The 23,613-nt window shown below is 42.1% G+C and overlaps 1 protein-coding gene and 1 long non-coding RNA gene across 2 annotated transcripts in view; one reads left to right on the top strand and one right to left on the bottom strand.

Annotated features, from left to right (window-relative positions):
* LOC133471034 (uncharacterized) overlaps positions 1 to 13,774 on the top strand; it is a 63,857-nt gene extending 50,083 nt beyond the window's left edge. The window contains exon 3 of the long non-coding RNA XR_009786110.1: positions 12,439 to 13,774. This is a non-coding gene — a long non-coding RNA (uncharacterized LOC133471034). The remainder of the gene's footprint in view (positions 1 to 12,438) is intronic.
* sox4a (SRY-box transcription factor 4a) overlaps positions 1 to 23,613 on the bottom strand; it is a 105,941-nt gene that overhangs the window by 27,741 nt on the left and 54,587 nt on the right. The window lies entirely within an intron of this gene.

Raw genomic sequence — 23,613 nt, 5'->3', positions numbered from 1 at the left:
ACAAGGTGTGCACCCTATAACACAGATATATATATATTTTTCTTCTCACCCCTTACTCTCTTGACCTCCATCAGCTAACTACTCGGCAGGTTGACCACCCTTCTCCTGTTCTGCCGCTCCGAGCAGCGGGTACACCCCGGCTTTGAGTGATTATCCCGAGAATATCCTGACATGCTTCCCGGGCTACGCTTAAATAGAGCCGTGGAGCTACTGAACCCGAATACCTCTCCTTGCATTCCATACACGCCAACCTAGGGCCTCTCACTTCCAACCATCACAGAAGCCAGGAAAGTGTTTTTTGTTGTTGTTGTTGTAGAATCTGAGGACCAAAGCATGGGACTGTAGATGGTGGTGAATTCATAGACAGTCAACGATAGTTAGTGAGTGTGCTAAATTAGCATCATATTGGGACAGATGGTGGCTGTAGCTGCGGGTTGAAACATATGGACAAGCAAAAGCACATCAATTGGCTATCCATTGAAACCTGTACATACACATACATACACAGAACTGCGTGTGCATGCATGAAGACACACACGCATGCACCGTCTGTTACCTCAGTTAAAACGCCGTCGGGCTTGAGAAATGTTGCGTGGACAGATGATGCAATAATGTCATATTATGGATCAGAGTAATACATGTAGGCCAAAGATGCTGATGTCGCCGCTCTCGCTAAGTAAAATAAATGTCAAGAGCGTATTAGTTGAAGGATTCTACATGAAATATAAAATGTGACACAATCCTAAGAGTTAAATGTGTTTTTTATTGGAAGCTTGGAGGTCTTCCAGCTACCCCCCCCCTCTCGCTTTTTGTCATCTTTCTTCCTCAATTCCCTACCTCTCTTTTTATGAAGCTTAATTGAGGGGAAGTTATCATAATCTATATGTGTCTCCGTGATTGACGCAAATGCATTTTTCTCCACACTCCAATCTTAGTCACACACACACGCCATTAAACACACAGGACCTGTATATGTCACAACGATGGAGCAATCACACCCTACCTTCAGCATATACAAAGGGGAAAATAGAAACGAGGCGGCGTCTAACGCAAGGCAGTCATCGCAGGGGGCGTGATGTGTTTGGCATGTATACGTGCTGCAATAAATGGCTACAGATTGTTATGTGCATTCATGGAAACTTCAGCCAAGATGGCGGCACTTCTTGCAGCAGCAAGTGGAGACGATGTATTGGCCTAAGGCTGGGAAGATGGAAGGGGGGCCTAATGGCAAAGTTTCCTCTTCCCACATGGATGTGGGGAGATATTTGACATCTCTTCAGGTATGGGAATTCAGCCATGACATGTTTATGAGGGTGATATGTGTAAAAAAAAGGGAACAGGATCTATAGGGGAGGATGGAAACAATCTGAAGAAGTAAAGGTGGGATTTTCTAATTAAAACAGTAAATGTAATATAATGTATGCTACCAGGTATCCATCAATTGTTTATGATATTGTATACAACAGTTTCTGATTATCTGGATAAGGTTGCATCCTCCATGAACTAGAAAGTATCCTGCAAACGAAAGTGGGGTCCACACATCCCGACAATCAGACCAAATTTGAGCATGTTCCTTCTCTTGTAATCAAAGTCGCCAAAGGCCCGATTATCAGATGTCTTTGAAAGATGACCCTGAGTGATTATCCTGTGGTGTGGGCTGTTTTAGGAGTTATGATTTCTCCCCGACCTGCATGGAAAACGGTCAGGGCCGACAATCGTAACTGTTAAACCTGTTCCGTAATATTTACAAATCACATATCCTTTCGTGTGTGGTCAAGACCGGGTTGGGCCGAGACAAGGACTCCTCGATTGTGACGTGAAACCGAGAGATAGCCAAACAAGAACCAACCTGAAGCTCGGGCTGTTGCTCGACACAAACTGAAGAGCAAATGCTTGTGTTATGTATGGCGTGACCTTCGCGTCATGTGTGGGGTGGGAAGAATCAGCGGAAGAAAATGGATGGATGGATAATTACTAAAACAACAAATTGCGCCTAAGACCTTTGCATAGTACTGTGTGTACCATAACACTTGCAACAAAATCAATCAGGTTTTAAAAAGAGGATCAATTGTTATTTGGAGTGATGATTGTAATATTCGAAACACCGCTCAGAGTGGTGCAGTGCAATTATACAGCACTGAAAAATACAAGAACCTAATAAACAAAGAAATACCCCTCTGACATTGTCAAAACTGGATGTTATTTTTACAAAATTTCTTGTATTGGATCTTGGTCTTAGATCAGTATTTTGGACATGCATTCACTTCACCATTAATTTATAAAAATCCTAGTCACTCAAAAAGACAACTAAAATTAGTTCTGCTGCGTTTGACGCTCACCTAAAAAGCACTGAAAATGCAGCACTCTGTATGTATGAAAGTTTAATGAGCGTGCGTTATCAGTGAGCCGTGCATCGCTGGCACCAACAACCACACAAACACACTACAAGTACACAACATACATGAGTTTGGCAGGCTACCCTGAGCATGTGCGGGAACGCAAATAGAGAAACTGAAGAATCAACGCCTAAATTAGGGTTGACACTCCTTTCCCTCACAATCCATTTCCCTCTTACGAATGGAGACACCAGCAGCTAATAATCTCCCTCCATCTCTCCACTTGGTACGAATGGAAGACGACACCAGCAACAATACTCATTTAACTTCTGTCTATACCCCACAAACGGAGATGTGCTCCATTGCTGACCTCCTGCATGAATGCTGAAATCCTCCTCAATCTTTCTCCAGCCATGCTGGAAAAGCAACGCCAACTCTGTTGAACCCCGTGGACAGTTTCAAATTCGGTATCATTAACGCATCCCGGTTGGTTACGAGCAGCACATCTTGCAGAGCGGCGCGCGAGCAAGAATGCGTGCGAGTAAACGGAAAATTGTAAGAGAGCCACGGCCTGGTAGAGCTCCCCTTTACAGATTAAGGCTTGACATTTGGAGTCAGAGCTGGTGAAATGTCAGATGGGTTATGACAGGAATGGTGATGGGCAGATTATGACTGACCTCTGACCCACGACGTCCGAAAGGTCACAGCTCACTCAACTGTCGGCTGGTTAATGTGCTGTAATGTCACGGAACGAAAGGACCGAAAAGAATTCACAGGGAACTTTTCAGTGCACTGAGAATTGACAGTTCTGTCCACGAAGACTTGCACCATTTAGTTGCTATTACCTTGTCAATCAAGCCTCCCAGTACAAAGATAGACTGACAGGACTAGATTTACCACTTGAGATTGTGATTACTTTACTACTTTAAAACAGAGTGGACAACAGTGAGTGGCATCTTGTTTCTTTGTTAATTGTTGTGTTATTTGTCTGAAATGTCAGAACAGATCTTAGACACGATTCTAGGGAATCTAGGGATGGGCATCGGACTAAATTTCCCTTGATGATGGTGAAGGTTATACAGTACATCAATTAATTATCACATATTCTTAAGGGGAAATCGTGTTTCTATACCAGTAGAAAAAACTTGGGGGTCGAAACGGGTAACCATGTAAACCCATCACTCCCAGGTCACGGTCTGCTAGCTGTCTTGGTCGACTAAAGCTACCTCCCCCTTGAGGTTCGCCGCTTGTGGAGGGTAGATGGCTACTCCACAGAAGTAAAAATAAGATCTGTCAAAAGAGGGCCACAGACTGGCTCACTTCCAACAAAGAAGACATCAACGGCACACAGGCGTCTTCAGAGAAATCTCATTGGAATGATCTCTCTCATCTCTCTACCTCTTCAAGTCTGTAAGAAAAGTCATACATTTAGGAAAACTGGTGATAACTCACACGAGGCTCCATCCTAATTGTCTTGAATGATGATTTTGTTACACTACTCATGGCCTCGATGCCCTTTTGGGATTTCCCATTATGCACCTCTATCAGTTTATCAATCTTCAACTCATGTCCCGTCCTGAAGCAACTATCACGTACGTGATACATTGCAGACAAAAGGAGAACTCAATCCCATAGAAGTTTTGGATTTGCTTCCACAGGATTAATCTATAACCCTGCTGACGAAAAACATACAAACTACCCTGCAATATATCATTACATAAACGCAGATTAATACACTTCATCATCATCTGTTTGCCTGCGTAGCTCTGGTCTGCCGCAAACAGCTAATTGTTTATTATTTAGTAGCTGCAAAGCATGAAGGACCAAAGAAAGAAACCAGGGAGGCTTTAAGTGCTATCGGTTCAGCAGAGTTCAATCTCTCCTTGGATGCTATGATACTAACCTGATTACCTTCTGCCATTACGTCAGCCTGCAGCAATAAATACGTACTATTAGCCCTAAACACTCTTTAATTAGGGATGTATGCAAGGCCTCTCGGTTGCCTTAGTTTGTAATCAAATATATCCACAGTGAGAGGCCATTATGGAGACCTGGAGATGCTTTACCTGCAGCAATCCCTTGCCTTCATCTGTAAAACTAATGAACAAATCATTGCGATTGTCTTTCTCGTGGTACTAGATGTCCCTTAAAAAGGAACAATGATCAACTGGAGGCTGCCTGAGAGAAGAAAAGGGAGTGTGTCAGGCCTCTCATTGCTCATTGAGGAAGGCATTAGATATGCCTTTTATACACTATGAATGATGTTGGGCTCCCTCACACCGAGACACCGTTCGCCTGGTGTGAAGACGAGTTTTGATTATTGATTCAACGCTTCTCTTCTTTACACATAAGGTAGAGTTTTGACCTGAAATCACTCAAACGCTCGCACAAGAAGATACGGAATGTGAGAAAACAGTGTTGGCGTCGTGTCTGTGTGTGTGACCCCAAAAAGATGATTGTGCCTTGCTTTTAACACTCCTTGCGGTGTAACCCTTTTTGTACATAACTTTGTATGTTTTTTTCATCTATGTGGAAATCTAATTATATAAGCTACTCGCAGTGAGGCGGCACGGTGGACGACTGGTTAGAACGTCTGCCTCACAGTTCTGAGGACCGGGCTTCAATCCCCGGCCCCGCCTGTGTGGAGTTTGCATGTTCTCCCCGTGCCTGCGTGGGTTTTCTCCGGGCACTCCGGTTTCCTCCCACATCCCAAAAACATGCATGGTAGGTTGATTGAAGACTCTAAATTGCCCATAGGTGTGAATGTGAGTGCGAATGGTTGTTTGTTTGTATGTGCCCTGCGATTGGCTGGCAACCAGTTCAGGGTGTACCCCGCCTCCTGCCCGATGATAGCTGGGATAGGCTCCAGCACGCCCGCGACCCTATTGAGGAGAAGCGGCTCAGAAAATGGATGGATGGATGGATGAATAATCACAGTGAGCTAAAGATGGAAAAAAAAAGAAGTCACATCCTGTACTGTATATGTGCATCTGATGACAATGCCAAGTGTTAAGGGAGCTGACTGGTTGCAAACATGGCCTACCATTTGTCATCCATGGCAATGTGCGAGCATTCATTGCCCACTTTGAGAAACGTGTTTTCAAACCACAGACGCACAACGCTCCATAAAACAAAAGGCCCAGTTGGTTCAGCTGGCGTTTGCGAGAGGCTTGACCCGAAAATGTACAACCGCGTGGAAGTAAATACACTGTCACAGGTAGAAAACAGCCAGCACTTGCCCACTTGCATTTTGTGGCAATGCAAGTGCAGTTTTGGGAGAAGAGATGGATTAGTTGTTGGAAAAAATTTATCTCAAATATTTATTGAGTGGCAGAACAGGGCAGTTAGATGTGCTTTGACGCCGACACTGTGAGAAAAGACAGTGAGTCCTGTGAGGGAAGCGGGTATCTGGAGATTTAAAAACTCGTGCTGAATTGAAATTTAACAGTTGGGGCGAATGTAAATTGCCGCACGAATTCCATTGCGCTCTTTTTGTAAGAATTACAAAACCAAAACATAAGCACGGAAATTAAAAACAGTTGCTCATTGAAATTTACCAGCGTTCTGTATCCACTCTGTTCCAAAACCGAGTTGCATTTAAATGAGAAAACAGCTTATCTCCATGAAGAGGCGGTAATGATCTCTGGCTGTCTGATTTTATGTTGGTACATTAACATAAAAATGTTATGCCAGGAGATGAGAAAAATTAGCCCTTTTAAGGACCATTGCTAAAAATACTGTGGATGTTGCAACATAACAGCAACATGTGTTGTCGAATGCTGGTTTAAGATGCCCTGCAGCGCAAAGAGTACTTTGGATCCGTCTTCGATTTAAAAAACAACCACAAACATACTAAACCGCTGTAAGAGAAGAAATATAAAAACTGACCAGATATCATTGCTGCATTGTTTATCCAATTCAGCTGCTTGTTTTGAACCCAGTTGGAGGAGATTAAAGAGGCTGAAAACCACTTGAAAACACAAGATGATCCGCATTTCATTCCCCTCTTTAATGTTGAGATTAAAATGCGTTCTCTTGTAGAATGACTTTTTTGTTTGAGCGGTGCAAAATACCGTAGAAAATATATCCATATATTGTGGGACAAACAATATTGAGCCCACGTTCTTACAAGGAGTGAAAGCAAATATTAAGGCCACGCTTGTCCTGGCTGGTCCAAAAGAAGGCATCTACTAGTAAATTATATTTGCTTGAAAAGAGATATTGTGTTGTCAGACTGGCCTTGCTTGTGTTTATTTCCTTGCTTGATGGTGCAATTGACTGCCGCTCAAGGTCACTGTCCTTGAGTGTGCGTGTTTGGTAGTGCAGGACGGTAACTGGCTTCTTTCTCACAAACACATTCACACACACACATTCCAAAAGACACAAGACCTACGTGTGAGTGACAAGCCATGTTGCTGAGCAGAACTGTGCGTGTAAGCAGGAGTTAGGTTTGGGGGTGGACGTCAGGGCAAAACCTATTAATATGTCTGAGCCTGCATCTCCAAATCTTGTTACTCTGAACTGATGCAACAGGAATGCAATAGGACCCCCCCCCCCCCTCCCTGTTTCTCTTCTCTTCCTCCCCCTCCATCCATCCTCCCTCACTCCCTCCCTCTCTCTCTTCTCCAAGGCTTTCTCTGCCTCTCTTGCCCACTTACTCACCACCTGCACTATCGCAGAGCTTCTTTCCTTGCCTCTGGACACACTCTATCTCCCTCTATTGTTCCAATTCCCTTCTGAAAATCTCCTCTTTCTCTCAATCCAAATCACTGTTGCTAGGCACCCTCTAAGCCTTTTCATTTCATCTTCCTTAAGTAAAATGATTCTCCACAGATTTCCAGAATTTAGTTTCTTGTAATTTGTTACAAAGAAAAACAGAGCCTGTCTTTTCCAAGTGGTCTAAATATTTTAGGTATGTGTTTTGCGATGTCCAGATTACATTTAATGTTGGTCAAAGTGGTACAAAAAATAGTTTTGATATGTGCATGTACAACAGTGTGTTGTCACTAACTGCCAATTCCAGTACAAAGTACAAATAAAATGCAACAGGAATAGTACAAAGAGAGATTTAAAAAGAAAAGAAAAAAAAAAAAAAAAAAAACAGCATCAGGAGCCACCTACAATTACGATAATTTTGAGTGAATGCTTTCCTCAAAAGAGAGACTTTCCCATGTGCTCGCTCATTTTCCTATGGATTAATTATTCTCCAACTTCAAGATAGCACAGTGGGAAACTACAAAAAAAAAAAAACTAAAAAAAACTGAACAACAGTGGAACAAACATAAGCGATCGAAATGAATGAGCATCTCCGTTATTTACTTCTTGAATTGTAGCTGGAAAAACAAACTGTATTCAAGAGGAAAGTGAAGGCCGCAAGAAAAAGGACCATCGCAGCAAAGTGGACAGTGTGGCGTATATGTAACCCAACTTTATTTATTGAGCACTTCACAAACAACTGCAGCTGTGTGGATAACCAATTAATTAATGTTATCAAGGAGTTGATTATGCTACATCTGTTGCAAAGTGCTGTACATAAGAAACTACATGGAGTAATGTGTATTTTACAGATGGTAGCAATTCAATTCATAGTTACTTGGCACCTTGGCTTTATCCCGAGCATGCAAAGTTTTTCAGTGATTAACGGAATTGTGGGTTCTCATAAAAAATCCACAAATAGTCGTATCTGGGAATGCCGAGCGGTGAACATGCGGGGGTTCACCGTCCTCAGCCCATTTTGTGGCATTTGTTTTTGTATCATATGGATTATTGAACAACCACTTTATTGGGAACTATCGTTTTTGTGGGCAAAATTTGACAAAATTGTATCGTGAGCTCCACAGTGATTTCCACCCCTGTAAGGAACTTTTTTCAATTTGAACAAGTCCTGATAATGTTGGATGAAAAACACTGCTAATCCAAAAGGTGAGAGCACACATACCTCCCCATCACCCCGCCGTGTTACTAATGTACATTGGCTGCTATCTTTTAGCCTCCATGTCAAGTCAGAGCGGTCTCAAAGACCTACTGGTGACATATCTTTCTTCCCAGTGGGAAAACCGGTCCGTCTTATTCCTCCACTTACAACAGACTTTGCCTCTTTGCCTGGAGTATCGCCACTGTAGGGATTTCGCTAATACTCTGTATTCCCAACATGGGTTGCCAGGGTTTTCCTTAAAGCACATAAATCTCTCTGTGGTGAGAGTGTATGTGCAAGCCACCATCCATTGTCACAACACCCCGGACCACTGCTCTCTCTCAGGGGAACGAAGGGGGCTTGTCTCCCTTTGAGTTGGATAAGTTATGAACAGTGCCATCCCCTTCTGCAATAATAATGCATTGGCGGGGTTGGACATTGGTGAGGCCTATATCATTTTTTATTGATATCAAATACCCGTATGCATTGAAATGCATTGTCCTGGCAAAAATCTGACATTTATTAACAATGAACTACTTCATCATGTTAGCAGAGGCTGTGATTAAATGTGTTGTTTTATGACGATGGCGTAATTGAAGGAAGGCGCGATAAAAGTTGCCTCAGGCTGTCTTTCTTCTTTTTCAATGGCAGAACATATAAGGGGATAAGTAAGAGGTGGGCTGCTGCATATAAGGCTTGCCTTACAACTCCCTTGGCACTCCTGCAATGCCGCAGCTCTTAGATTTGGAATGTGAGCAGGTATCCCACACAACAGCTGTAAATTGTGTCCTGTCTGGGAAATCACTGGAATAACGCGACTCCACAAGTCATAAATTTGGCTCAAATTGGTCTTATACGCGGTCAAATAAAGCATTGTTGTGCCAGCGCCTGCACATTCGAATGTCTGCTCACTCCTGGTAGGATGGAAGGATGCGGGGAAGCAGAATCAAAATAAAAAAAAAATTAAAAAAAAAGCAGACAAACATGTACCATAATTTGGGACATGCATTAAACGTGTGAGCAAGCAATCATGTTATTTAGCTGCACACACAACAGCAAAGCCAAATAATTGCAGTAAAGCAAATCATTTTCTCAGCGTTGGCTTTAATATAAAAAGTAATAAAAATACATAAAATGTTGAACAAAAGAAACTTAAGTACACAACTTCATTTTTTTTTCATTGATCAAGACTGTTGTCCAACACGGTGGTGCCTTGAAATGTGAATTTATTTCGTTCTATCGTCACGCTTGTAAATTAAAACACTTTGATGTCAAATCTTTCCCCATTGAAATGAATGGAAATGCCATTAATGCGCTCCAGCCTACCTCCAAAAAACAACAACAAAAATGGTAATGAGTTTTTTTAATGAGGGAAAACAGCACTCTATAACATGGTAGGTACTCTCTAAAAACATAGTTATAACTAGGGCTTGACATGAACTTTTTTAGTCGCCAGCTACAGTGGCTACTGTTTTCCCAGAGTTACTAGCTACTCAGCATTTTAACAAAACCAACATTTTATTTTGTATGTTGTTTTTTTTCCCCTAACTGAAGTATATTCGTCAATAGAAGGGGGGTTTGCTGACATATGCTTTTCCCCATCAAGTTGGTATGGTACCTTATATTGCTCTCATATACAGTTGCACACTCACATGAACACAACAGGACCCCAAAATAATGTTCAATGGCTAATTTAATTCCGAAAAATGTATTATGCTGTCATTGATTAAAGTTGTAGAATACGGCGCTGGGCTACGCCGCTTAGGGAAAATTTCAATATGTAGAAAAAAATAACCTGGATCCAAACCAAAACTTGAAGACTTTTTCCTTGGCCCAGGCCACACCCAGAGTGTGGTAAAAATAAAAATAAATAAATAATTCCTTCTACAGTTGATGGTGTCCTGTAAAGACGCAATGACTTACGGCTGGGTTATTTGGTTAACTAGGCGCTATGTCCACTTCCGATCGGATCCACCCTCAGTCGAGTGAACGAGGCAGCGGCTGCCACCGAGTGCTGAGGAATAACATATTCATTCCTCATTACGGCAAGATTTTACGCTTCAGTCTCACCCAGCCTTGCACACATCTCCACCTCTGCCTTTGACTTTACTGTACGTCTGCGAGCGTGCGAGTGTGTCAGGAGCCAAGGCTGTCTTCAATTATTCACCCATGATGGCTTTTCAACTCAAGACGATCCCCTGGGTCTCGCTTTGCCCCCCTCGTGCTGTGCTCTCCTTTCTCCAACTTTCTCCCTTTTTTCCATCCGCTTTACTCACTCTTTGCTGCCTCTTTTCACTCTCGTCTGCCTGCCTTTCATGCCTCAAACCTTCCATCCTCCTCTCCTGCTGCACAAGCCCTTTCGCTCTGCATCCCTGTTTACATCTCTGGCAATCTTCAGGTATCCCGCTTGACGAGTGATGGGTGCGTGTCGCTCTCACCTCCTCCCTCGATCCCTCCAACCTAGCTCGGCGAACTCTCCACCTTCCGCGCACACACAATTTCCTCTCATGTCAGGGGGAACCTGTAGGCATCCGCGTGCCACTTTTGATCATTGCGTTTGCCGGGAAGCCTCATCGCCTTGCTCTGCCTCGGAGGCAGGGAGGGAAAGAAGAAAGAAAGGCAGAAGAGAGGAAAGTAATTTCAAGTCTGGGGAGCTTCTGCGTGCGGCGGAAGAGCCGAGTTGGCACATGCCGCTCTCAGGCAATAAACAAAACACTGGTTGACAGACCTGTACTATATATGCGCCGTCTTTTTGAAATCACAAACTTTTTTTCTCAGGTATTTCAAAGTAATTGAAGAGAAGGAATGTAAACACATTTGTTCCGGTAATCGCAAGCAGATGAATACACATTCTACATATAATATTAAAGGGAACATTTGGAAAATTGTCTGGAGTGCCTGCACACCCAAGTGTGAAATTTATCAAGTGTGTTTTCTGCCTGTTTATGAAATAGTGTGTGAGTAAACTCTTTTGCACTTCTGCCCTACTGTCATACAATAGTTACAACCCCAGCAATAAATACATTGCTCAACAAATCTTAAACTAAACACAATTGAAAAAAGAAATGGGAATTTTTGGTTTTGTCCAACTGAAACATCAGCGACTCATCTGGGATTTTGGATGAGCTATTATGCGATTATGGTTTCTGCACACACTTAGCCAGTAGACTAATGTGTGCTCTAAATGGCACCTTGAGGAACACCACATACCATGTTTTGAGAGAACAGCCACAAATTGATGAAAAACACTTTCAGAATGCCCAACCCAGAATGGGTCATTATGTATGTCTATTCCAGCACAAGGATAAAATAACACCAAAATAATACAAGTTATGCTGATGTGGTCGTCTATGTACAAGAGTTGTCATTTCCCATTACAATGTCTCTGTACACACATTGTTACTTTCTCAACTCCATTTAAAATCCCCTGTACTACTGTCCAGGAATTACAGATTACCAACACCCGTTTTAGCACAGCGACCAGTCCGTCAGTTCAGTCACAGTAAAGACTCAAAGGCTTGTTCACATGCACATTTTGGCATGGCCTGAACATTTTACGGGTGAATGGTCCTACATGCTGAAACTGTTGTTAAGAGCAGGATTACTGCCCATCCAGACCAGAGCTTCATCAGTCACTCTGTCATTGTGCAGCACACACACACACACACACACACACACACACACACACGTCACAGCAACACACTAAAGTGTTGCGTTGTGTGTTTTGGCAGGTCACACTGAGCCTCACAGGCCAAGCAAAGTTGGCTCAGCGAGGGTTGCTAAAACCTCCCAGCACAAACCTATGGTCATTTAAACACATAAACGTCCAACTGTGGTGCATTTCACATGCAATTATGCACATGAACAGTCAAGAGGTAAGCCATGCCGTGTCACTGCTGCTGTCAATGCAGCGTCATTCGTCGTCGTACAGCAATTTTGGTACCAGTGTCATGACTCAAAATGAATTGCACATATCCACTGTAGACTTTTAAATGAAACAACACTCACGGGCCACTTAATTAGGTACACTTGTACAATGCGATACACGAGCTGTATCAAAAGTCAACCTTATTTTATTATTGTTCGTAATGCAACGTTTCAAATATTTGGACCCTTTTATTATGTTGCAGAGCAGTTCTATACGAGTACGAAATACAACCGTATGAATTCACTTTGTATTCTTTTCAGGGTGAAGCAGCGTTAAAGGCAAACATCTGATGACTTTAACAAATTCAACAAATGAAAATAAGTTGGTCGGTAAGACAATTTCAATGTTCTACAGCCAAATGAGTGTAATCGAGCAAGCTGCTTGCGGGGTGTAGATGGCACAGATAGCCTGAATTTGGTGAAAGTGATTCAGTCTCCTCAGCTAAAGAAGGACTCCGCGCCAGGCTCAATGTGGCAGACAGATGAGTCACGAAGAGTCCCGGAGCTGCACGACAGGCTGTGAAGACGACAGCCAGGAGAGGCGCAGCGAGAGGTTGGACAAAAGGGGAGGACACGATCGACGAGGGGGGAGAACACCTGTCTGCTTCTTAGAGGATTTTCTCTTTGAAAGTTTTTTTTTTTTTTTTTTCCCACCCATGATGTCATCTTTATCCATTGGCACTTACTTTTGTCTATGGAAAACAATGCATTTCGCTGGCGTCGGGCAGAATTCTCGCATCTCTCGAACCATAACTTTTCAGGAAAACAATGACCAAAAAAACGGAATGTTTGTTGAGCCATTAACATTGCGTCATCAAAGAGAGCAAGCCATTTTCAAGACTTGAGTCAATCATTTGTAAATGTACATTTCAAAGTCTGTACTTACTTTTTTTTTTTTATTTGCACTTCTACTTAAGTACCGAGTGTGAGTAATGTATGCATTTTTATATTTTTCTCCTCCCCCCACCCCTTATTTTCTAATCAGTTGTTTAAATTGTTTCCCTCTTCTGTGCCGCCCGATCCGTAGTGATTGCATCACTGCCGGAGCTTTGTTTGAGCCTCATTGGATTTCATAACTGTTGTTTGGGACTTTTTACCTCATTATGTCTGCATGGAGGGTGGGGTGACTTTTCTGCATGAGCGTGCATATGTGAGAATGCGATTATGTGCGCTCGTGTGTGTCTGCTCCTTCTAATCTTAGGGGAATGTGAATACGCGTGTTTCTCTCCAGCCTATGGGCCAACCCAACCGAGGATTCCCCGCAGGACTAACACACCCTGAAAGCCCCCGTCACATTTCCCCTGTCTAGCTACCTTTCTTCCTCCCCACACACACAGACAGACATACACACACAAACACACAGCCTCCCTTTGCCCCTCCTTTTGCCCTCTTTAACCACGACACTTTGAATCAAGCAGAAATTAATGCAGATGATGCATTCACTGTCTCATTGTCTCCTTCACTCGGCAGATGGATATCGAGATGACAGCGACATGGGGAAAACTCCCGATGTAAAGCTTTTAGGGGCGCTGCGGGGTGTTTGTGCTTCCTGTTAGTGCAAATGGAAATATGTATTTAGAAGTCCTCAACTATGGGCCCCATGTGTTAGTGTTAAAAATAATAATAATAATAAATAAATAAATGACTAAAATCCTGTTTGTTCCTTCTTTTACATTTTCCTGTGTGTGTATGCACATGTCGCACAGTAATCCACCACCTGGAGAGAGCAGAAAGGGGTTATGGGTAATATACGAGCTGCTGTTTGATTGATGATCCAATCAGAGTAGCACAAAGGATTTCATTAACAACAGACAACCTGGCCCAAATCAGCAGTCGTCCACACATACTTACTTATCAACACTTTGCAGTAGAAAAATATACACACAAACTAATACGGAGTTATTTTTGCAAGTGTTCATTCACAAACGTGTTCATCTGAGGGGGTTTAAGCGTTATCACAAAGTCAGCAGTAAGACTGTGTTCATTTCATCAGAACGGGGCCAAGGGCAACCAGAACGCTTATGGGTCATCTCTTTGCTTTTGGGGAAAATCACTGCCCCAGAATCAAAACAAAGAATGCATTAATTCTTCCCCTTGCACTTTCTCGTGTTTCTCGATCACATGGCATTTGATAAGAGTCCAACCACTTGACAGAATAAGAGAAAGATGACAGAATTACTTTATTTGAAAGTAAATTAGTTATTAGGTCCCGTGACTCCTTTGCTCCATTCTTTTCACCAAGCTTTTGTGTGTGTATGTGTGTTGAAACACACCCGCACAACAATACACAATGCATGGTGATGGGCAATACGTTCTCATTAGGAAGACAGGGGTCTTATTATAATGTGTGTGTGTGTGTGTGCGCACGCGTGTAAGAGTGCTTCGTTATTATTGATTGCAATAATAAGATGTGGACGTACCGATTATTTGCATCCCTGAGCAGAGTTATTGTTATTGTGGAGGTGGGGGGGGGGGGTATCTGATGTGATTATGACGGTCATATCTACTGTGCCTGAGGCGAGACGCTGTCTGCATGTGTGTGGGTGCACGGATGGGGTGCGGGGATAGTGACTGAGCCAAAAATTGCATACCTGTGTCTGTCCTGCCACTTTCATAGCATCTCTACAGTACGTCTAATTGGCTCGAGCTGATTCCACCTCTGGAATCTATTTAACGTGGTAACCAAGGTGACAGCATCCATCGTCAGCCACACACACCAGACACAACCATGTCAGCTCACACGCACGCACACAGAAAAAACAGTGGGAAGTGTGCGGCTGCTCCAATCCCTCTTAATTAGCTCCATCTATTAGCGGCAAATCCGCTAATGGAAGCCGAGCCAAGACAAGACCCAAAGAACGCTATCTGCGTAAGCCATATGGAGGCCGAAATGAGGAAGGGACCCAGAAATGACAACAGGCACGCACGCATACAAAGACATTTCAATTCAAGGACATTACGTTGACGTGCAGTCAGTTGTAGGACACCTCACGAAGAGCTACTAGTCCAAGGAGCTTTGCGGCGCAGAAAGAATGCGGCGTTCATGACATGAACGCAGGAAATGTAGATAATGATGCAAAGTTGAAGGAAAAGTATCTTTTTGCTACAAAACAGTGTTGACCAAGGAGTTGAGACGAGAGTTCCAATGGAGGAGTCACGTGACACTCATACAGGACTTTCATTGTAACCTGTTAAAAGCAATGGAGAATCACTTATTTCGTAATTTTGATCATGCATATTCTATTTTCATGTTCAAATTTAACACTTTGATTGCTGTCCACCCTGTCATTATGTAGTAAGTGGGCATTTAAGAAACTCTTCCAATGTTTTCAGTGACATTACAATCAGTATTTTATTTATTTTTTTAGTGGATGCTGAAACAGTGAATACTTGCAGAATGAATATTTAAACTTATGTTTCGTAATTTTCATCATTTTGTGTGTGGCAGGATGTTGCCAAGCTCAACATGTCCACGCTGTCATAGTGAAATATCAATTGATTTCAAAAACCCTTCAGAAATCCAAAATGTGTTAAGTAGTACACAGTCAGCTTGCTAACTGAATCGTGTTGCCAACATGAGCCATAAAATGTCCACCCTGTCAGCATGCTCACATACTTTGCTCTTTTCCAAAAATTGTCTCTTAATATGTCTGTGTTGTCAATTAACCCCAAGTGAATTTGTGAAACTGGTTATAAATTCTATATCCATTTGAATGTGTTGGAATTCATCATTTAAATTTTGGCATATACATATTCTATTTTTCAAAAACAAGCTTTTTAAGCATTGTTACTCAGATAGTCACATTTCTTAATATAAATTATGTCCATGTGTCATCAGTCCACATATTTGATTGTCCCTTTTGCTTGATCATTACACTTTTTACGTGGTAATGACTTTTCTTCAGGTCTTCTGATTTGCTTAAGAGGTCTCACGCTTTAATTTAAGAGCTCCACCTGTTTCTTTCGGCAGCCGGCAAACATGTTGTCACGTGGACACCGTGCCGCCTCAAACAAAACAATGTTTTTAAAAACAATATTAGTAGTAGTGAAAGCCCAAGGCCACCGAGAGACGCTCTGTAAAAGGTTTTGTCATTATTCTATTAAATGACATCTCTTTTAAAAGGAAACACCTTAGTTGGGAGAAAAGGAGACTGTTGGAGAAAATATGCAAATTCCATTAAAAGGGAAGCTTTATACATTTAAGTTCAGTTCTTTTTGCTTCATTCAGTGGGTGAGCAAAGACGAGATTTTTATTTTATTTTTTTAAAAGATGTCACACTGTGATTGAAATCTTGACATTGATAAATGGAACGAAGGCCTGCTACGAAGCTTTTCTGTTAGGTGGAGCCACTCTCCGACTCCATTCCCTTCCTCGCCCTTATGTCCATCTTTTTAAAAGAGGCGAGATGAATGGGAACAAACCGAACAGTAGGAGACAAAAGGAGTCATCAAAAATATTACGGGCGACGGAGATGAGGAACAACAATGATTGCAGACAGTGCACAAATATGCACGCCACTTTCAACCGGCATCACTACAGGAGGCAGCACATCAATTTAAAAACACTCACAACTTTTTCCCAAAAATCATTACTGGATGATGATCTGCCGATTTGTTTTGATGTTGTTTTCATGACGGATTTAGCATTTTAGTTTCGAGCCATGTCAGCCATGTTTGTGAAATGTTTTTTTCGACATTTTCATGAGGATGAGATCACTTTATGGATAACAAATGATGACACAAACAACTTCACCTGAAAATGTATTAGTTTTCCCTGGTGCTGTTGGACGTCTTTCGACGGCACACTAGCTGAGACTGAATACACAGTGCAAAAGTATTGTACTCCAATTTACCTCAGTTGCTTCAAGACACAATTAATTAATCAGCAATCAGTCACACTCAACAGAATTCCTAGCAATCATTTTTTCTTTTGAGAGAAAATGTTTTTTTTTAAATAACATTCAGCTCATTGTCTCATTAAGGTGAGGATTTTATGTGTGCACGTGAGTGTGTATATTTGGTGTCATTATCCTGGAATTGGACAGCTCTGCAGGATGCCACTTGTTGGTGTTTTATTTTTATTTTTTTTAGATGCACTCTCACTCACTGTCGCATATTTATTTTTCCCAAGCAGTGTGCAGCAGATTTATACATGGAGCACATAGTGTTATAATCGCAAATAGAGATGCAACATATGAATATGTTCTCTTATTTTCTTTACAAAGTTAATAGCAGTAATCATAATTACTCATTCAAGGCAGCCGAACAGTCCTAATATTTGCCATTTTGAAGTGTGGAAAACTGTAATAAATCCCAGGGCATAGTCATTGATTCATTGATTATAATCAGTACTGTCAACGTGCTGAATTGATTGTCTCATAACACAACTGTAATCAACAGAGGTGCTCGGATGTTCTACTTTTTAAAGTTTTTTTGTTTTTTTCCCCCCAAAAGAATTCTAGCAATAATCCGGAATAATAGACGCCCACGCAAAAAGATTTGTAAATTTGTAAATATAGATGCCGCAAGATGGCTGAAAATCACTTTTTTTCTATTGGATAAGGCGATGGCTCCGCAAAATGAAGCGCCTCGTATCACTTCAACATAGTTGCTTGGCACCAAGGTGCCATAAAATGGCGATACTTTTGCATTAAATCGGTGGTGGTTCCCTGTCATATTTAAAAAACTAAAATAAAATAAAAAATAGATAAACTGATCATCAGTTTTCCATTCAGCGTGCCATCCCGAGCAAATTCAGATCTGGTTTGTGTTTCAAAGCAATTCTAATCAATGGATGGATGGTTATGTACCACTACATAGAAGGGTACCAAAAAGTGGAAAACTCATTTTGTCTTTTCCGACACAAACACTAAACTGACTTCTACCGCTTGGAGGCAGCGGGGGCTAATGATGAGAACGTGTTTGTCACAGACTAATAATTGTGGAATTTTAAGTGTCCCGTGTCAGAGTATGCAACAGGCCTGACATCCTCCTTGGTGAGAGTGAATTGAAAATCTTCCCACCTGCCAACAGCTTCTTAACGTCGCCGCAGGACACTTTTCCGAGGCTATTTTCTGTCTTGCCGTATCTCCACTTTAGCTGTCAGTGGGAGAAGAAGGGATGTAAAGAATGTTCGGGAAGATTATAGGGAAGGAGAGCAGACACCTTCCTGCCGCCGCTGCCGTGCGCCTGCTCTAGTCTGATGAATGTTGAGAACCTTTCAGTGACTTGAGAATTGTTTATCATGCACCCTCGCCACTCTGTCTAATGGGCTGTGCGTCGGTGGCATTTATATGGCCCGCAACATTCAACACCATTGAACATGACCTGTCGTTCATAGGAGAGCTAACCTCCGAGCGGTCACCGGCGCTGAAAGAGGGGCGAGTGAGTAACGGCAGGTTGGGAGGAGGGGGGGGGTTAAAGGTATGTGCTGTCTCCTCGCCGAGCCTTTTCAATTCTTTCCACTCCATTGCTTCAGCCCTCCCCTCTCTTTTCAGCAGACACAGCTGCACTCAGTCGCTCCCTTCAAATCAACGTCTCCATCTATAAGACTGGTAAGGGGGGAGAGAAAAAATATATTAAAAGAATAAAAAAATCAATACAACACCAAACAATGTCGGGTGCAGTGTGCAAAAAGGTCACCGCTATACATTATGTATGGTGGCCAGCTAATGGTCAGTGTGCTCCCAGACAAATGGACTGTAAGCTTCTCCCCAGTGCAATGAGTACACCGGGGAGAGGTTTACACACGCACATACAAAGCAGCACGGCTAGAAGTGGATGTAAACAAGTGCGCGTAATCACCACCGTATTCACTCGCACGCTCATACGTTGGCCTCGATTTAAAGCGTTTGATGGGCCCGCGCGCATTCACAGGCACGTTCACAGAGGCGCACACGTTTGTCACACATTTCAGAATTTAGCCATCATTGCAGCACAGAGCCAGGTTCAGAGAGCAGCATGGCTATTTATATTTTATATTCCCTGTGATGATATACAGCACCTTTTCTTCTTTACAGGGTGTGTTATTGTAAGTGGTATTCTTCTATGACCAGTGATTTATTATTAGGTGGGTTTTATTTTAAATATACACACTATTATTAAAGCTTATAAAAGTTGAATAAATCTAGAACCTACAGGACCACATTTGAAGGTACCTTTTGTACAGGACTAGTTCTTGTTTCTTAACATACAAGAAAACTTCCCATACAAGAAAACTTCACTGCCTTGGTCAAAAACAACACGCACAAAACAATCCCACTAATCAGGTAGGACTACCAGTACAGTACATGGTGACTAAGGCAACCAAAAAAATGGAAAGTAAGGATAAAAAGAAATGAGGTGACTGTATCCACAATTAGTGGCTGGTAGGAAATCGGAGAAGATACATCAGTATGATATGGTAATTGCCTGGACACATTAGTGGGAGCACAGAGCACATTCTTTGTACAGGAGACGGAAACAACATGATGTGTGTGTATGTGTGTGCGTGTGTTCAATATAGAGTTTGACCTTCATGTAGTAATGCTGGAGTTGACACAAGCACGTCTGCACTGGGACAAGAGCTCAGGTTTAACAGGCATATTGAAAAGGTCAGAGCTGTCACTCAAACTCCCTCACACACAAAAGACGCACACTCCACTAAAGTGTGTATGCGCATGACCACGTACAGGCCCTAATACTTGCGGGTACACAGAGAGAAGGTGCACACTTCAAAATTGCTCACCATGTCAAATTAAAATAAGCCCTCTGCTCATTTTGCTAGAAATATAGATTGAGCAGCTGCCCAAAAACAAGCCCTCAAACTGGCAGTTTTTGTTGTTGTTGTTGTTGTTTTTCCCCCTCTCTTTGCTCTTATTCGACTCTATCCTTCCACACCCACTCACAAACAAACCCAGTCAGGGTCATTGGTGAATGAAGTTGTTTTGGTCCATGTCTGGAGTTGTGATTGGCTGCTGTGTTGCTAACCGAAAAAAAAAATCTTTTTTTCCCCTCCCTAAACTGCTCCACCTCTCCTCCCCCCCTCCAACTAGTCCTCTAATCTTCCTCCTGATTGGATGATTAAACTCCTCACTTTCCTTCCTCAACCTATACCTTTCAAGCACACAGATTAGCTGCTGCTTCTACTGTGTTGACACATGCTGGCGTATCCACACTTAGGTCATTTTTGCTCCATCACCTGACATCATAGTCTTCAAAATGAAGAAAATATCTAAGGAGAGAGGATAGGCATGTAAAGTTAACAGTTAGACAGGGAGGTATATGAAAGTGCAAGTCCACACATGTTCCTCCGAACACAGTGTCACACTCGCAAACACCTTCCCCTGTAATAGTCTGTCGAAGGTGTTAATTTATTTCTTTTTACCTCCCCTTCACGCCGCACATCCCAGCAGGCACCAGATTCCTAGCGCCATGCGGAACATTGTCAGTTTTCATGCCGCAGATGAAAGGTAACTTGCTCGACGAAAACGTTGAAAGCAGCAATATGTTCTATTTTTAAGATTAAATAACTGCTTCAAAGTCATTTGGATCGTATACAGTTTAGTGTCATTTGCCTGGCATGCCTGGATTGCTTCCTTTAATGATCTAAAAAAAATTAAAAAAAATAAAATAAATATATATGCATATCCGCTAATATTACTGTTCTGGAACACTACAGCTGTGTCCAAATTCATGGGCCACATTCTTTGCATGTTGCATTTAAGACCGATGTCGTAGCGCCCTATTCAAAGGCTCCCTGTCAACAAGTTTTCTGCAGGATGCATCACTCCTATTCTTTGGGTCCTCCCATTTCCAAAGATTCTTTGTGCATCATTGAAAATATTAAAATATGTGTGGCATTGAGATTTTAATAAGGTTTTCTGGAAAAACACGAATGCCCATTCACTGACAACACCCTTATTTTTTTGGGTGACAGAGACTCCCCACACTATGCTTTCTACCCACAGGTACATATGAAATTATAAAAATCGTTAAGTATTATTGTAAATTTTGAATTGCAGCAAAACCAGTGGTCCACTGTCAGCCACTCATGAAAACTAGTTGCCAAACTCCGCCCACTGCGCGACAGTTAACTTCCCTACCTTTACACAACTGGCTCACTTTTATCTTTGTGTTACGCTTTGTGTGTGTTTTTTTTATTATAATTTGTATCGCAGCCATAAAACACAGTCATGATTGTTGAACTGTTGCATTGGTGGATATTTTTTACGGGATCATATAAATAAAAATGAAAAGCAGGAGACAGGTGGGCCAGGCAAGGAGCAGGAATGAAAATGCAATATTCATCAGGTAATACCTCCGGTATCAGTCTATTATTTATTAAGTCTGAATCAGCTCCGTCACCATCCACACTCTAACAGGCACATCCTCCAGCACCGCCACAAGGAGGGCTGTGTGCCATATAAAGAGAGATTTCCCAAATGAAATCGGTGGACATGATGCAATCTGGTCAAAACAGAGCTAATGAGAAAGGAGGTTTCATGTAAAATCCGCTGCGAGGGGATTGTGCAGGTTTGAGAGCAAATATTTCATTTTTCTAGCAAACTCTTCCAGGTGAACAGCCATGTTCTGGCAGCATAACTTTAATTACTGTGGATAGCATTAATCAAACCATATGAAGCTCTAATACACTTCCAGTGTGTTCACCCTGGCCATTAACACATGAAACCTCATGTCCAAATAGTTAATATGTGCAGCCTTAAATAGACATTAGATGGATTAATGACGGAGGTAATCATTTCCAGTGTGCCTTATTAATCAGCTGTCCTGTTATTAGGATGGTTATCAAGGCTGTCCGTCGTAATGGCTTGACGGTGGCGGTGTACGCAACTCGTTTAGACAGCGGGGATCTTTACCATTGATCACATTTAATATCTGACCCATCCGCTCTTTCACTTTTGCTCGCCGTCACGTCATTCCTGCCAATGAGTGCCGACAACTTCAACGACGTGCTGACTTGCGTAACACTAGTTCACTCAGACAGAGAACGAGAAGGGCAAAGAGATGGAGAGAAAGCGCATGCTACGGAAACAGTCTAGACTGATTTGTCAGTTGTCAGGTACACGTTTATTTTGGGAGGAAAAATGTCTATATAGACTCTCAAGGTGTATGCATGAATGAATTTATGGTTTCTAGACAGCTGTCAAATGTCTCCCTTAAACTCCTCCGAAGTCAGAATACGAACCGTAGTAACGTTATTGAAATCGAAGCTAATTTTAACTTGAATGAGACACACAAAAAAAATAAAAAAAACTTTTTTTTTAAATCCGCGTCTGGGATGGATAAAGTGGAGAAAAGATTAGTCATATCAGACCAATGTGAAAAAAACTAATGTTGTTCCAATGAGTCAATCCAATATTGGATGATGTAACTGACACCCGCACAGCAGGCAATTGACCCTGGCAGATCTATCAACTCGCTGTGACCCCTGGTGTTCTTATTTGGGAAACAAAATTTTTTTAGGCGCCACATAGTTCAGTGGACCCCCGCATACTCGCACTTCGGCTCAGTCCCTATCCCGAGTGAATAGCAGGGGTCCAATGTACTGCACTGTGGTATTTTATATTTTTCTTTAGTGAACCACAAATAACATGGTGTAATTGTCAAGGAAGAAGCGGATAGCCGTGGCTGATATAGGTACAGTATAGTATTATAATAATTCCAATGAAGTTGGGACGTTGTGTTAAACAAATAAAAACAGAATGCAATGATTTGCAAATCATGTTCAACCTATATTTAATTGAATACACTACAAAGACAAGATAATGTTCAAACTGAAAAACTATTGTTTTTAGCAAATAATCATTAACTTAGAATTTTTTGGCTGCAACATGTTCTAAAAAAGCTGGGACAGGGTCATGTTTACCACTGTTTTACATCACCTTTTCTTTTAACAACATTCAAAAAACGTTTGGGAACGAAGGACACTAATTGTTGAAGCTTTGAAGGTGGAATTCTTTCCCATTCTTGCTTGATGTCCTGCTTCAGCTGTTCAACAGTCCGGGGTCTCCGTTGTGGTATTTTACGCTTCATAATGCGCCACACATTTTCAATTGGAGACAGGTCTGGACTGCAGGCAGGCCAGTCTAGTACCCGCACTCTTTTACTACGAAGCCAAGATGTTGTAACACGTGCAGAATGTGGTTTGGCATTGGCAAACCGGTGTTTGATGAGTCCATCCATTGACTAATGTGCATTTCAGCAACAGAGACTCACCACGCTTTGCTTTTACAGCCTCAGGTGCATATGAAATTATAAATATAGGTACATCTGCCGTGTTTCAACACTACATTCACATTTTTGAATTGCTGCAATACCAGCGGCCAACCGTCGGCCACTCCTGAAAACGATTTGCAGAACCCCGGCACACAGTGCGGCAGTTCAGTCGCGTTCAGCCGCCATCGTTCGGTGTGGCGGACCTTAAACAGGCAGGAA

Source organism: Phyllopteryx taeniolatus, chromosome 21 (genome assembly GCF_024500385.1).
Source record: "Phyllopteryx taeniolatus isolate TA_2022b chromosome 21, UOR_Ptae_1.2, whole genome shotgun sequence".
NCBI lineage: Eukaryota > Metazoa > Chordata > Actinopteri > Syngnathiformes > Syngnathidae > Phyllopteryx > Phyllopteryx taeniolatus.
Note: the sequence above shows the minus strand (reverse complement) of the source record. Positions and strands in the feature narration are given on the sequence as shown.